The 14,637-nt window shown below is 48.9% G+C and overlaps 1 long non-coding RNA gene across 1 annotated transcript; it reads left to right on the forward strand.

Moving 5' to 3' along the window:
* Positions 1-292: 292 nt before the first annotated feature.
* On the forward strand, positions 293-12,186 carry LOC142827666 (uncharacterized). Its single transcript, XR_012902373.2, has 2 exons — positions 293-337; positions 11,922-12,186. It is a non-coding gene; the product is annotated as an uncharacterized LOC142827666 (long non-coding RNA).
* The last annotated feature ends 2,451 nt before the right edge of the window (positions 12,187-14,637 follow it).

A 14,637-nucleotide genomic window follows, 5' to 3' on the forward strand; every position in this document is an offset into this window, starting at 1 on the left:
TCATGGGTCATAATATCCATGTTCCACAGGCTGCAGTAAAACACATTAAAGCATATGATGAATGAAACTTGTTTTTGTATAAATTTGCCGTTGTAAACATCTTCTCCATACTTGTGTTAGTAAAAGACATTACAACTAACTGTCATAGTGTGACGGGGTGGAGCAACTCGCCCGCCGCCGGATGTGGCGGGTGAAGGGGGAGCTGGCGACACGGGCCGAGCGGCCCCAGGAATGCCCAGCGACGGGGAGGGGGCGCGTCATCACCAAGTGCCCGGGCGTGCTGATGACGTCACGGGCGCAACGCTGGGCATCGGGGCAGGAACTCGGAAGTGCGGAGGTGAGGAGAACCACCGCGGCAGGGGCGGTATAAAGGGCACGGGGGCACCAAGGGAAGGGGTGTGGAACGCGGGAGGAGGAAGGCGATGTGAACCCGGAGGGGGCCAGGAGGAGAGCGAGTGGAGGGGGAGCACGGAAGGCGAAGGGATGGCAGGAGCGGAGGTTAACTACGCCGGGTGGTAGCCGGCGGCGGAGTGGACCAGACCCAGGGCGGGCCATGAACCCCAAGAGCAGGCGTGTTTGGGGTCTACACCCCCCTGCTACCACTGAGAGTCACGCTGTTGGTGTTAGGGCCCTGGGTTGGGGTTCGGAGAGAGGGTGGGCCCGGACCCCCACTCCGCCCAGGAAGCCCAGAACCGAGTGGTACCCCGCATAGTCCAGAGGACCTGCGAAAGCAGGGCGCACGGACTAGGTACCCCGTGACACATAGCTACACAGGAGGTTCAATTAAAGCAAAACTGTTACACCCCTTGGAAAGTTCAGAGCATCAGGGGGTAAACTTGATCCTCTTTTCCAAGCAGCCAAAAATCATCGTAAAACTTTGCACACAAGCCAGGTAACAGCTTGGCTTTCAGACTAGGATGCTTTCACTTTACACAAACTGGTACAAATAAGCTTCCAAGAAATGAGACCATTGTTTCAGATGTGGATGGACAATGGCAGGCAGATTTTGCTGGATGTGCTGCAAGTCTCTGTACATTTGAACACCAGTAGACATATTATGTCCATAGGTTTGGGCCTAGTCCAGAAAGGTGATGAAATAACCAAGACCATCAAAAGTATTTTCAGTGAAGGTCTCATGCTTCAAAAATTAGCAGCCAATCAAGGAAAGAATTTTTACACAAGTTTCAGGGGGGTAGCTGTGTTAGTTTGTTTCAGCAAAAACAACGAGGAGTCTGTGGCACCTCAACCCTAACACATTTATTTGGGCATAAACTTTTACAGGCTGGAACCCACTTTGTCAGATGAATGAAATGGAAATCCTGGAAATTTTTAAACAAGCCTTTAAGTAAATTGTTAAAGCAATGTAATGTTCATTATATACTAATAATGAAAGTAAAGTAGGGGACATGTAGTGGTTTAATATAACTTTAAAATCTAAGACGTGAAGAAATTTTACAACCGACAACACCTTTCACTACAGGCAGTCCCCGAGTTACGTGGATCCGACTTACGTCGGATCCGCAGTTACAAACGGGGTTTGCTGCCCGTCTCCCTGGTCTGCTGAGACGGGGAGCAAAGCGTCTGAGGACGCTGGCAGCGGGACAGCCGCGGCGCGTCTGGGCTGTCCACTGCCCGCGTGCTCCCCGGCTTTGCTCCCCATCTCCCTGGCCTGCTGGAGACCAGCAGACCAGAGAGACGGGGAGCAAAGCCGGGGAGCACGCGGGCAGTGGACAGCCCAGACGTGCCGCGGCTGTCCCGCTGCCGGCGTCCTTAGAGGCTTTGCTCCCCGTCTCAGCAGACCAGGGAGACGGGCAGCAAACCCACGGAGCACGCAGGCAGCAGACAGCCCAGACGCGCCGCGGCTGTCCCGCTGCTGGCGTCCTCAGAGGCTTTGCTCCCCGTCTCCCTGGTCTGCTGGTCTCCAGCAGACCAGGGAGACGGGGAGCAAAGCTGCGGAGGACCAGGGCGGCGGGACCGCGGTGCGTCTCGGTCCGCCGCCCGTGTCTCCCTGGTCTTCCGGGGGGGGGGGGGGGCGCAGCTAGTACGCCCCCCCCCAGCAGACCAGGCTTTTCTCCAGACGCCTGTGGTAGAGCAGCTGGGGCGCTGCCGGTTGGTCCCGCAGCGCCGCTCCGGGGGCTACTGGACCAACCCGGCGGCACCCCAGCTGCTCTGTCCCAGGCGTCCTGATTCAGCCGCTGCTGGTCAGTTTCAGCAGCGGCTGAATCAGGACGCCTGGGGCAGAGCAGCTGGGGTGCTGCCGGGTTGGTCCAGAAGCGCCGAGGAGCGGCGCTACTGGAGCAACCCAGCAGTACCCCACCTGCTCTGCCCCAGGCATCCCCACATCAGCCACTGCTGAAACTGACCAGCGCTGACTACAGGAAGCCCGAGGCAGAGTTACTCTGCCCCGGGCTTCCTGGAATCAGCCTCTGATCAGTTTCAGCAGCGGCTGACTTGGGGACGCCTGGGGTTCTTAAGTTGAATCTGTATGTAAGTCGGAACTGGTGTCCAGATTCAGCCTGTTGAAACTGATCAGAGGCTGATTCCAGGAAGCCCGGGGCAGAGCAACTCTGCCTTGGGCTTCCTGTAGTCAGCCGCTGGTCAGTTTCAGCAGCGGCTGAATCTGGACGCCAGTTCCGACTTACATACAGATTCAACTTAAGAACAAACCTACAGTTCCTATCTTGTACATAACCCGGGGACTGCCTGTATATTGCTGTGTCACTGGAATTTATAAATAGTTATAACGAATACTATCACAGAACTATATGTAAAGCCGATGACCCAGGAGGGACTGAACCTTAGGAGCTAAAGCCATATGTGCTAAAAGCCAACTCACTCTTAGCTAAGGCTAGAACAGACTTCACTCTCCAGTATTTTTTTTCACCAGTGCCATATACATATACTCCTACATACTGGTGTTCCTCTCCAAAATGGATGAATGATAAAAGGGTGAATAGGTCAAAGTGAATTTAAGCTTCAAATGCAGAGAAGACTGCTAGTAAGAATATAACTTGTAAAACAGAATTTGGGATCTATTTTTACTTTCTCAGGGGATAACAGGCAATCCCTTTTGGAAACTAAGTATTTGCTCCACCTTTTTAAGCAATACTAGTTTTTAGATTTCCCTTTTCTTTTAAAATCTTGTGATGACATGAGCACACACACATGTATTTTTGTGTATGTGCACAAGCCAGCAAAAGGAATAAAAATCAAAGAACTATGCTGTAACTTTTATTTACACAGGTATACACACATGCAGTAACACCTCCCTATACAGACACACAGTCTCCCAGGGTATGTCTACACTACAAAGTTAACGGACGTTAGTTAAAATTAACTTTGATAGGCGCTACACTAGTGCTCCGCTAGTTCGAACTTAATTCGAACTAGCGGAGCGCTTAGTTCGAACTAGGTAAACCTCATTCTACGAGGACTAAGCCTAGTTCGAACTTACTAGTTCGAATTAAGGGGTGTGTAGTCCTCAGATGGGGGAGGACTGGCTGCAGCAGGAAAGGAGCATGCCCCACCCAGCTCTCTCCCAGTGCTGGTAACATGAACACAGTGCCGGGGTGAAGCACTGCTGCAGATGCACTTTAACTAAGCAATGTAAACAAAGCCTTAGGCTACATATACACTGCAGGCTTTTTGCACAAGAATGACTGTTCTTGTGCAAAAACTTGCAGAGCGTCTACACTGCACGCACGTTCTTGCGCAAGTAAATTTACAGTACAACGTTGGAAAACAGGGCTTCTTCCAGAAGAATTATTCCTCTCCCCATGAGGAATAAGCACTCTTGTGCAAGAGCTCTTCCACAAGAAGACAATGTAGAAAGGCAACATGAATTTCTTGCACAAGAAAGCCCTATGGCTAAAATGGCCATCGGAGATTTCTTGCACAAGAGAGCATCCACACTGCCATGGACGCGCTTGCGCAAAAGCACATCTCTTGTGCAAAAGCACATGTCAGTGTGGACGCTCTCTTGTGGAAGACCTTTTGCACAAGAACTCTTGCGCAAAACAGTTCTTGCACAAGAAGCCTGCAGTGTAGATGTAGCCTTAGAGTTTTGGTGTACTGCCCATGACTGAGTGCCTTTGCCAGAAAATCAGCAAGAAAGTTCCCAGCAAACTTTGGTTCATGCACACTGTGAGACTGTGTGGGCATCCTGCATCAAACTACATGGCCCAAAACCCAGGTATTTGCAGAGAGCAAAGGGCAAACACTGTGGCCTGGAGTGGTGGGGAAGTGAGGAAAACAAAGGGCTATGCTCTGGCAGCTGTTTCCCTGGACAGAGAGTGGGAAGCAGCACACACAGTTGCACCTGATGCTGTGTCATTTTACAGTATGCGAAGCACACTCTCATTCCTATGCAGCAGCTCAGCTCTACTGGCCAATGGAAACAGGAGAAGTAGGACAACAGCCTCATACCACCTTTTTAAGGAGCCTAGCTCTGCTCTTGTGCTCAGATTCCCCAGTCCTGCATGACAGAACTGCTATATTGGGACTGTGTGCATCTCCCACACTGCAGGGAATAGGCCCTCTTTGCACCCAGACAGGATGAGACAATTTACTATTACATAGGCCTAGGGAAAAGCAGAAGGGTGAGCTGGCAATAGCCACATTTGTGGCTATTTTAAGAAACCACAATAAAGAAGGTTAATTTAGCTATGGTTGTGTGATCTTTACTCAATATTATTTGCAATATTTTCTGATGGACACCAATCCTTATTCATTTGGATTGAGTCAAAAGCTCATTTAAATAATATTTACTTTGTAGATATATTCATAGACACATAAAATTTTTAATTAATTGCAACTCTGCAAACCTAGCAAACCCTCAAGTATTTTAAAAACAAATAATGAAGTTCTCAGGTAATTAAAAATGTAAACTGAAATACGCAGTGGGTAAATTGGGTTTGTGACAGTCTACATTAGTCAGGGACCTGTTGTACTTATCCCTGGCTATGTCTACACTGCAGTTGTTTTTCAGAAAAAGGCCTTTTTCAGAAAAAGGAAAAGCCTTTTTGCCGCTTCTTTTTTTGGAAGAGGCATTTCCGACATTTGGCCTGTCTACAAAGGGCCAAATGTGGGAAAAACTTCCTCTTTCAGAAGAGCCCTTATCCCTCATAAAATGAGGACTACAGGGCTTCCGAAAGAATGCGCCCACTTTTTTGGAAATTGATCCGAAAAAGTGGACGTGTTTCCTGGACACGGCAGAGTTTTTCCAAGATACAACTGGTTATCCCAGAAAACTCTGTAATGTAGACATAGCCCCTGAGTGGCAGGAGAGGGCAGGAGAAAACCATGAACTTGAATGTAGAATAGTGATAGAAATGTAGCCGTGTTAGTCTGGTGTAGCTGAAGCAAAATATAGGACTACGTAGCACTTTAAAGACTAACAAGATGGTTTATTAGATGATGAGCTTTCGTGGGCCAGACCCACTTCCTCAGAACAAATAGTGGAAGAAAATAGTCACAACCATATATACCAAAGGATACAATTAAAAAAAAAAAAAAAAGAACACATATGAAAAGGACAAATCAAATTTCAGAACAGAAGGAGGATGCGGGGGGGGGGGGAAGGTAAATGTCTGTGAGCTAATGATATTAGAGGTGATAATTGGGGAAGCTATCTTTGTAATGGGTAAGATAACTAGAGTCTTTGTTGAGACCCCAGCGCAAGGTGTCGAATTTTAGCATGAATAACAGTTCAGAGGATTCCCTTTCAAGTGCAGTTTTAAAAGGCTTTTGAAGCAGGATGCACGTAATTAAGTTGTTGAGACAATGTCCTTTCTGGTTGAAATGGCAAGAAACTGTTTTTTCTTTGTGATCCTGTCTAATATCTGTTTTGTGGGCATTGATCCTTTGGTGAAGTGTCTGAGACATTTGTCCAATGTACATAGCAGACGGACACTTTCGGCACATGATAGCATAAATTATATTTCTGGATGCGCAGGAATATGTGTTCTTGATCTTATAACTCACTTGGTTAGGTCCAATAATGGTATCAGCAGAGTGAATGTGGGTATATCTACACTACAAAGTTAGTTCGAACTAATGGACGTTAGTTCGAACTAACTTTCATAGGCGCTACACTAGCACACCGTTAGTTCGAATTTAATTCGAACTAACGGAGCGCTTAGTTTGAACTAGGTAATCCTCATTCCACGAGGATTAAGCCTAGTTCGAACTTACTAGTTCGAATTAATGGCTGTGTAGCCCCTTAATTCGAACTAGTGGGAGGCTAGCCCTCCCCAGGTTTCCCTGGTGGCCACTCTGGCCAGCACCAGGGAAACTCGTCTGCCCCCCTCCCGGCCCTGGATCCCTTAAAGGGGCACGGGCTGGCTACGGTGCCCGTGCCAGGTGCAAGCCTGCCAGCACCCAGCCAGCAGACCCTGCACCTGGCACGGATCGAGCCACCCACCCGATGCCTCCCAGCCCTCCTCCTCTTCCCAGGACCAGGCTGGCGGCTCCCAGGAGCTTGCCCGGGACCGCAAGAGGCGGGCACCCGCCTGGGCTAGTGCGGACATCGTGGACCTCGTCCACGATCTCCGCACTAGGCACAGGAAAGTGGCCGGCTAGGGCAGGAGAGCTGCCAGCCTGGCCACCCAGGAGCAGGTGTGCAAGAGAATCAAGGAGGTACACTGAGACCCCCGACCCTGAGCCCTAAGCTTACAATGGCCGTACGGGGTCAGACCAAAGATCTATCTAGCCCAGTAGCCTGTCTGCCGACAGCGGCCAACCCTAGGGACCCTGGAGGGGATGGACCAAAGACAGTGACCAAGCCATTTGTCTCGTGCCATCCCTCTCCAGCCTTCCACAAACCTTAGGCAGGGACACCACTCCTACCCCCTGGCTAATACCACTCCATGGACCCAACCTCCATGACTTGATCTCACTTCCCTTTAAACTCTATTCTAGTTCTAGCCTTCACAGCCTCCTGCAGTAAGGAGTTCCACAGGTTGACTCTTTGCTTTGTGAAGAAGAAGTTTCTGTTACTAGTTTGAAGCCTGCTACCCATTCCTTTACTTTGGTGTCCTCTAGTCCTTCTTTATGGGAACTAATGAAGAACTTTTCTGTATGCACCCTCTCCACCCAACTCCTGCTTTTAGAGACCTCTATCCTGTCCCCCCTCCGTCTCCTCTTTTCTAAGCTGAAAAGTCCCAGTCTCTTTAGCCTCTCTTCATATGGGACCTGTTCCCAACCCCTGATCATTTTAGTTGCCCTCCCCTCTCCCAGCCTCTCTCTTCCCCTCTCCCACCTCCTTTTCCCAGTCTCCCCCAGTTTTGTTCAATAAAGACAGATTCCATTTTGGAACACAATTGTCCTTTATTTTGTACATCAAGAAGAGGGGCTAGGGAAGGGTAAGTGGAAGGAGGTGAGGGAGGAATGGGGCATGAGCCCCCGATGGGGAGGACTGGGCTGGCTCCGCGGGCTTTTGGGGTGGAACCTCTCCTGCAGCCCCCCGATAGTCCCCTCTCCCCAGATGGCAGCCTGCGGCAAGTGCAGCCGGGCTGATGGCTGAGTTCTGTGATGTGCCCAGTGTGGGTACTCTGGGCACTCCAAGCCAGGACTGCTTTGCAAGCAGGGCACCCCTGAGAACTGTCTGTCCGGGGTGGGGGTCGGGACCCTTTAAGCGCAGCCCTCGGCTAGCCTGAGACAGCATCTCCACGCTCTAAGTCCTCCTCTGATGCCCTGCTGGCACTGCTTCCGGCCATCCTTAAGCTTGGTTCAGGGTCCACTTAATGTGGACATGCTAGTTCGAATTAGCAAAACGCTAATTCGAACTAGTTTTTTACTCTAGATCCGTTAGTTCGAATTAGCTTAGTTCGAATTAACTAATTTGAACTAAGTTAGTTCGAATTAACGTTGTAGTGTAGACGTACCCTTTGTGGAGAAAGCTGGCAACGAGGTTTGTTGCAAGGGAAGGTACCAGGGTTGGTATTAGTGTGGTATGTCCTGTGGTTGTTGGTAAGAATCATCTTGAGGTTAGGTGGTTGTCTATAAGAGACTATGAGTCTGTCTCCCAGAGCCTCTTGGAGTTTGGTATCCTGTTCCAGTATAGGCTGTAGGGGTATGTCTACACTACAGCGCTAATTCAAACTAACTTAGTTAATTCGAACTAAGCTAATTCGAATTAGCGCAGCTAGACTTAAAAACTAGTTTGAATTAGCGTTTTGCTAATTCGAACTAGCATGTCCACACAGAGTGGACCCTGAACAGAGGTTAAGGATGGCTGGAAGCAGTGCCAGCAGGGCATCAGATGAGGACTTAGAGCGTGGAGCTGCTGTCTCAGGCTAGCCGAGGGCTGTGCTTAAAGGGACCCGACCCCCACCCCGGACAGACAGTTCTCAGGGTTCCCCGCTTGCAAAGCAGTCCTGTCTTGGAGTGCCCTGAGTGCCCACACGCAGAACATCACAGCACTTGGCCATCAGCCGGGCTGCACTTGCCACAGGCTGCCATCCGGGGGAAGGGGGTAATCGGGGGGCTGCAGGAGAACGTCTGTTAGTTCGAATTAACTTTGTAGTGAAGACAAACCCAGTTTATTGATAATGTGTTGGACAGGTTTAAGTTGGGGGTTGTAGGTGATGACAAGTGGTGTTCTATTGTTGGTTTTCTCGGGTCTTTCTTGAAGTATATGGTTTCTAGGTATTTGTCTTTTTTATTTCTCCAGGTGGGTAGTTAAGGTTTATAAATGCTTGGTAGAGATCCTGAAGTTTCTGGTCTCTGTCAGTGGGATTAGAGCAGATGCGGTTGTATCGAAGGGCTTGGCTATAGATGATGGATCATATGGTGTGTTCTGGATGGGAGCTGGAAGCATGTAGGTAACTGTATGAGTCAGTGTTTTTTCTGTAGAGAGTGGTGTCTAATTTTCCATTGTTGATTTGTACTGTGGTGTCCAGGAAATGGATCTCTCATGTAGAATGGTCCAGGCTGATGTTGATGGTGGGGTGTAGGTTGTTGAAATCTCTGTGGAATGTCTCCAGTGTTTCTTGGCCATGGGTCCAGATCATAAAGATGTCATCGATGTAGCGTAAGTAGAGAAGGCGTAAAAGGGGACGGGAGTTGAGGAAACGTTCTAGGTCAGCCATAAAGATATTAGCGTACTGTGGGGCCATGCGTGTACCCATGGCTGTGCCGCTGATCTGGAGGTATAAGTTGTTCTCAAACTGGAAATAATTGTGGGTGAGAACAAAGTTACATAGGTCTGCTATCAGGTTGGCAGTGGTGTCCTCTGGGATAATGTTTCTAATTGCTTGTAATCCGTCTTCATGTGGGATGTTAGTCATTAGCTCACCGACATTTACCTCCCCTGCCCCCTGCATCTCCCTTCTGTTCTGAAATTTGATTTGTCCTTTTCATATGTGTTTTTTTTTTAAATTGTATCCTTCGGTATATATGGTTGTGACTATTTTCTTCCACTATTTGATCTGAGGAAGTGGGTCTGGCCCACGAAAGCTCATCATCTAATAAACCATCTTGTTAGTCTTTAAAGTGCTACATAGTCCTGTATTTTGCATGAACTTGAAGTGATTCCTGAAAAAAACCTAACAAGAACAAAATCCTCACACATACGTGAAATAATTTTAAAAAATAGCCCTTAAATCTTAGAAATTCTGGTTAGAATCCATTAGCAGGAAAACGAAAGATTCTAATTTGGTGTCAGCATAGCTGTGACTGATTGTGAGGTTTGGCACCCTCCTCTTTTCTATGGCACTTCACGAAGCTCGGGATCTAAACATGCTTGTGGTTAAATTCTCTTTCCTCCTTACAGGAAAAAAAAAAAATCCTGTATTTAAGATGCAGGCCATCAAGTAGAATGAGAGAGGGATATTTACATCACAGTACGTTTTGTCATGCTTGTATTCACTGAGGGCAACCAGTAAAGTCTCCTTTATATGAGTTTCCATAACCTTCATTATTAGATATGTAAAAGCGACAAGGAGTCCTGTGGCACCTTATAGCCTAACAGATGTACTGGAGCATAAGCTTTCATGGGCAAAGACCCACTTCGTCAGATGCATTTTACAAAGTGGGTCTTTGCCCACGAAAGCTTATGCTCCAATACATTTGTTAGGGTACGTCTACACTACAGCAGTATTTCAAAATATCTTATTTCAAAATAGTTAATTCGAAATACGTTATTTTGAAATAACACGTCTACACACAAAATGCATTTCAAAATAGAGTTTTGCTATTTCAAAATAGCGCATCCACTCTGAGTGGACGCTGAATCGCATTTAAGGCCGGCTGGAACCAGGTCCGGCAGGGCATCACGTCAGGATTTATTTTGTGTGGCTGTTGCCTAAGGCTATCTGAGGCCTGTGCTTAAAGGGACCCCCCTCGACAGCCGGTTCTCAGGTTTCCCTGCTTGCTTGTCTACCTCAATGAAGGACAGCAAAGCATTTTGTCTCTGAGTGCTCTGGTTGCCCTCATTTGGGACACCCTAGCACTCTGCATCATGGAGTCGGAGCTGCCCCCGGGCACTCTGGTGCTTCTCTTGGACACATTGCTGTGAGTCTGGCTGCACTTTCTGCAGGCTGCCATCTGGGAGGTCCATCGGGGGGCTGTCCGTATCCAGGAGGTGCTGCAGGAGAGCTTCCACTCTGAGGAGTACTAACAGTCTCCCTGGTCTGCCCCACTGGGGGCTTGTGTCTCATTCCTCCCTCACATCCTTCCACTCCCCCTCCCCTACCAGCCCCCTTCCTGATGTAAAATAAAATACATGTTTTTTCATAAACACAAACCATCTTTATTTAACAAAACTGGGTAGGGGGAAATGAAACTGGTGAGACTGGGGAAAGGAGGTGGGAGAGGGAAGGAGAAAAGATGGGAAAGGAGAGGGGGAAACCTGGGAGGAGAGAGCTGGAAGGGGGAAGCAAGGGGAAGAAGGGGGAGAGGAAGCTCAGGGCTCAGGGTTGGGGGTCTTGCAAGTCCAACTTGATTTTCCTGCAAACCTGATCCTGGGTTCGCATGTGGCCTTTGGTGGCCAGGCTGGCAGCTATCCTGCCATAGACGGCTGCATTCCTCCATCTAGTGAGGAGATCATGGATGTTGGGGGCTTTCCCCCCAAACCTGAATAAGGTCCATGATCTCCGCCCTGGACCAGGAAGGCGCCTGCCTTCTCCGGGCTCTGGCAGGCTCCTGGGAGCTGGCAGAATGCTCCTGGGAAGTGGTGGAGGGCTGGCTGCCAGTGACTTGCTGGCTCATGTTTTGGGGCCACTGGGTCGGGGCAGTGACTGCTGGCTCTAGGCTGGCAGGCTTGGAGCTGGCACAGGCACTTTGGCCAGAGTCTACCCCTTTAAAGGCTCCGGGGACGGGGGGAGGGAGAGGAGTGTTCTTGGTTGAGGCTGGAGTGGCCACCAGGGCACCCTGGGAAGGCCGGAGGCCCCCTATTTCAAAATAAGTGTCTACATAGCACTTATTTCGAAATAGCTATTTTGAATTTGTTGTTATTCCTCGTAGAATGAGGTTTACCAAATTTGAAATAAGCGCTCCGCTATTTCAAATTTATTTCAAAATAGCAGTTTGGCTGTGTAGACACTAAAAAAGTTATTTCGAAATAAGGGCTGTTATTTCGAAATAACTTTTCTGTGTAGACATACCCTCAGGCTATAAGGTGACATAGGACTCCTTGTCGCTTTTACAGATACAGACTAACATGGCTACCTCTCTATTATTAGATATGTAAATCAGTGGGAGAATATAAAGGCATAATTTTAATTAGGCAATATGAAAACTTCCTACAAATATTGCCCATTTGTGTATGTATTGGCGACTTTTACACAGTGTAAAAGCCAGGCGTGGGGAGCAAAAGGACAAATTAAAATAAATCCCTTTCAAGAATAGCATTATGGCATTAATCTTCACAAGTCTTCCAATACTTTATATTGATTATAACATTACTCAATTTCTTTCTTCAGATGAATCAAAAAGAAGAAATGTCAAATACTTACTCTTTGTAGTAACGTCTAATCAAAATATCATTTGTAACTCCTTGAAGAAACTGAAGGTATTTCAACTCTTCTTCTCTGGACAAACATGAAACAGGCCATCAACATTAATATTTCCAGCAAGACAGGGCTCCAAGTTTTATTTCCAACCTTCTTTAATGCATACAGAAGACGAACCAATTTGCAGAACTAATGTGTGAGGCCTTATTTCAATAAAGGTGGCTATCATTTTTCACTGCTGATTGCATTTTAAAGGCTTGTTTTCGCTAGGAAATATTGTGTTTCAATACAGCTTTGAGGAGTCAAATTAACAGAGCTGATGCTGATCACCATATTGTCCTTGACTATGTTGCCCAGTCTGTTGTGAAGCAACAAGAACCCTAAGAGGTTTTGATAAAATGCTGACCAAAGTTCAAAAGTAGGGGCAGTTGGTGAAGGTAGGGCTGGGGGAGACAAGACTTCAGCCCTACCCCAACTCGGCCCATTTGGCTGAGGCCCTGCTCCCCACTGGAGCCAAGCTGCCTCCCTACCACGGGAAGGTGGAGCAGCATGCCGCATAGCCCCTCACCTCTGCGGGGAGGGGAGGACGATGGGTGGGTGTGTGCATCCCAACCTCCCTGGCCCAGAGCATGGGGACTAGTACAGACTCCCCAGCCCCCGAGCACGGGGAGGGAGAATGGTGGGTGGAGTGGTTCCAGCAGCCTGGACTAGAGTACAGGAAGGGAGGAGGGCACATGGCTCCAGCCTTCCAAGCCAGGAGCGCTGGGAAAGGCGGGCACTGGGGGCAGCAACACTCTGCCTCCAGAATGCTTACTTCAGTGTTGCCTTTCCCAGTGCTCCCAGTGCTCGCCTTTCCCAGTGCTCCTGGGTTCAGGCATTCTGGGGGCAAAGTGCGGGCAGAGCCAGGCTGGCCATTTGGGAAGGCAATACCTTTCCCTGCCTATGATACCAGATGCCCATGTTCAAAAGTATCTAGGGGTATGTCTACACTACCCCCCTAGTTCGAACTAGGGGGGTTAATGTAGTCATACGAAGTTGCAAATGAAGCCCAGGATTTGAATTTCCCGGGCTTCATTTGCATGATCCCAGCTGGCGCCATTTTTAAATGCCGGCTAGTTCAGACTGCGTGCTGCACGGCTACACGCGGCACAAACTAGCTAGTTTGGATTAGGAAGCCTAATCTGAACTAGCTAGTTCGTGCCCGTGTAGCCACGCGGCACGCAGTCCGAACTAGCCGGCATTTAAAAATGGCGCCGGCCGGGATCATGCAAATGAAGCCCGGGAAATTCAAATCCTGGGCTTCATTTGCAACTCCGTATGACTACATTAACCCCCCTAGTTCGAACTATGGGGGTAGTGTAGACATACCCTAGTAAAGTAAGCTTGTGTGCTGACTCAGGGTGTGAACAACACACCCTTTCCAAGGGGTGCAGACAGGGAAACAGAGCATTTGGGGGTGTCCAAAGGAGGGCTTGCTGTCTGCAAATTGTTCCTGTTTGCAAGAAATACAAAAATGTTGGCTGCTCTGAGATACAGGCTCTTCGGGTATGTCTACACTACCACCCTAGTTTGAACTAGGATAGTTAATGTAGGCATTTGAACTTGCAAATGAAGCCCGGGATTTAAATATCCCGGGCTTCATTTGCATGTTCCCGAGCGCCACCATTTTTAAATGCCCCATAATTCGAACTCCCTGACCGCGGCTACACATGGCACAGACTAGATAGTTCGAAATAAAGCTCCTAATTTGAACTACTGTTATTCCTCCTGCAAGGGCACCAGTTCCAGCTATGGAGGGTGGGATCCAGCTTCAATTAATCCAGCTCGAATTAAAGCTCCTAATTCGAAATACTGTTATTCATCCTCACCGCACCAGTTCCAGCTATGGAGGGTGGGACACCGCAGCAAGGCTGGGACTGGAGCCACCATGTGGTGGAGGGCAGCTGCTTGCGCAGGACTGGAGTCGCCATGTGGTGGGAGGTGACTGATCAGGTGACCCCCACTGAGACCAAAGCTGCCACGTGGCAGGTGGCAGCTGGTCAGGTGACCCTGGCTGGGACTGGAGCCACTGTGTGGTCCTCAAATCTATCCCCCTGGCTCTCAGCTGCAGCACTAGCCTGGTGGGTAGCCACCAGCCACCAGCCTGGCAAACTTACTCCAGGAGCAGCTGGCTGGGAGTGCTGGGCAGTGCAGACCCAGTTCCTCCCTCGCCCACTGGTTGAGGGAGCTGGGCAGCCCAGCCCTGCTTCCCCCCTGCAGGGAGTGCTCCCCCCAAAAATGGGCAGCCCAGCTCCAGCCTTCCCTCCAGTGAGGAGCTGTCACTTCCCTGACCTCTCAGCACCCCATCTTGAGTTCCCCCCTACCCTGAATCCTGCCCCCCTGAGGCACCCCATACCTCCCAGCCCTTGCTTCCCTGATTCCTGTACCGCAAAGTCATGCACCTTATTAATTATCCCTGTTGGTATTTTTTCTTATGCCACAATTTAAATGTATGTATGTATGTGTGTGTATATATATATATAACATTTTTGTTAGTAACTGATTGGTGTCATGGTGGTGCACATCTGAAGAAGCATACATGGTATCAATGTTGGTCCACAAGATAAAACTCACTCCACTCATGGATGGGAGATCTTAGAGGGTACGTCTAGACTACATTCCTCTTTTGACTGAGGGATGTAAATTA

The sequence above is a fragment of the Pelodiscus sinensis genome, chromosome 3 (genome assembly GCF_052426305.1).
Source record: "Pelodiscus sinensis isolate ZL-2025 chromosome 3, ASM5242630v1, whole genome shotgun sequence".
NCBI lineage: Eukaryota > Metazoa > Chordata > Testudines > Trionychidae > Pelodiscus > Pelodiscus sinensis.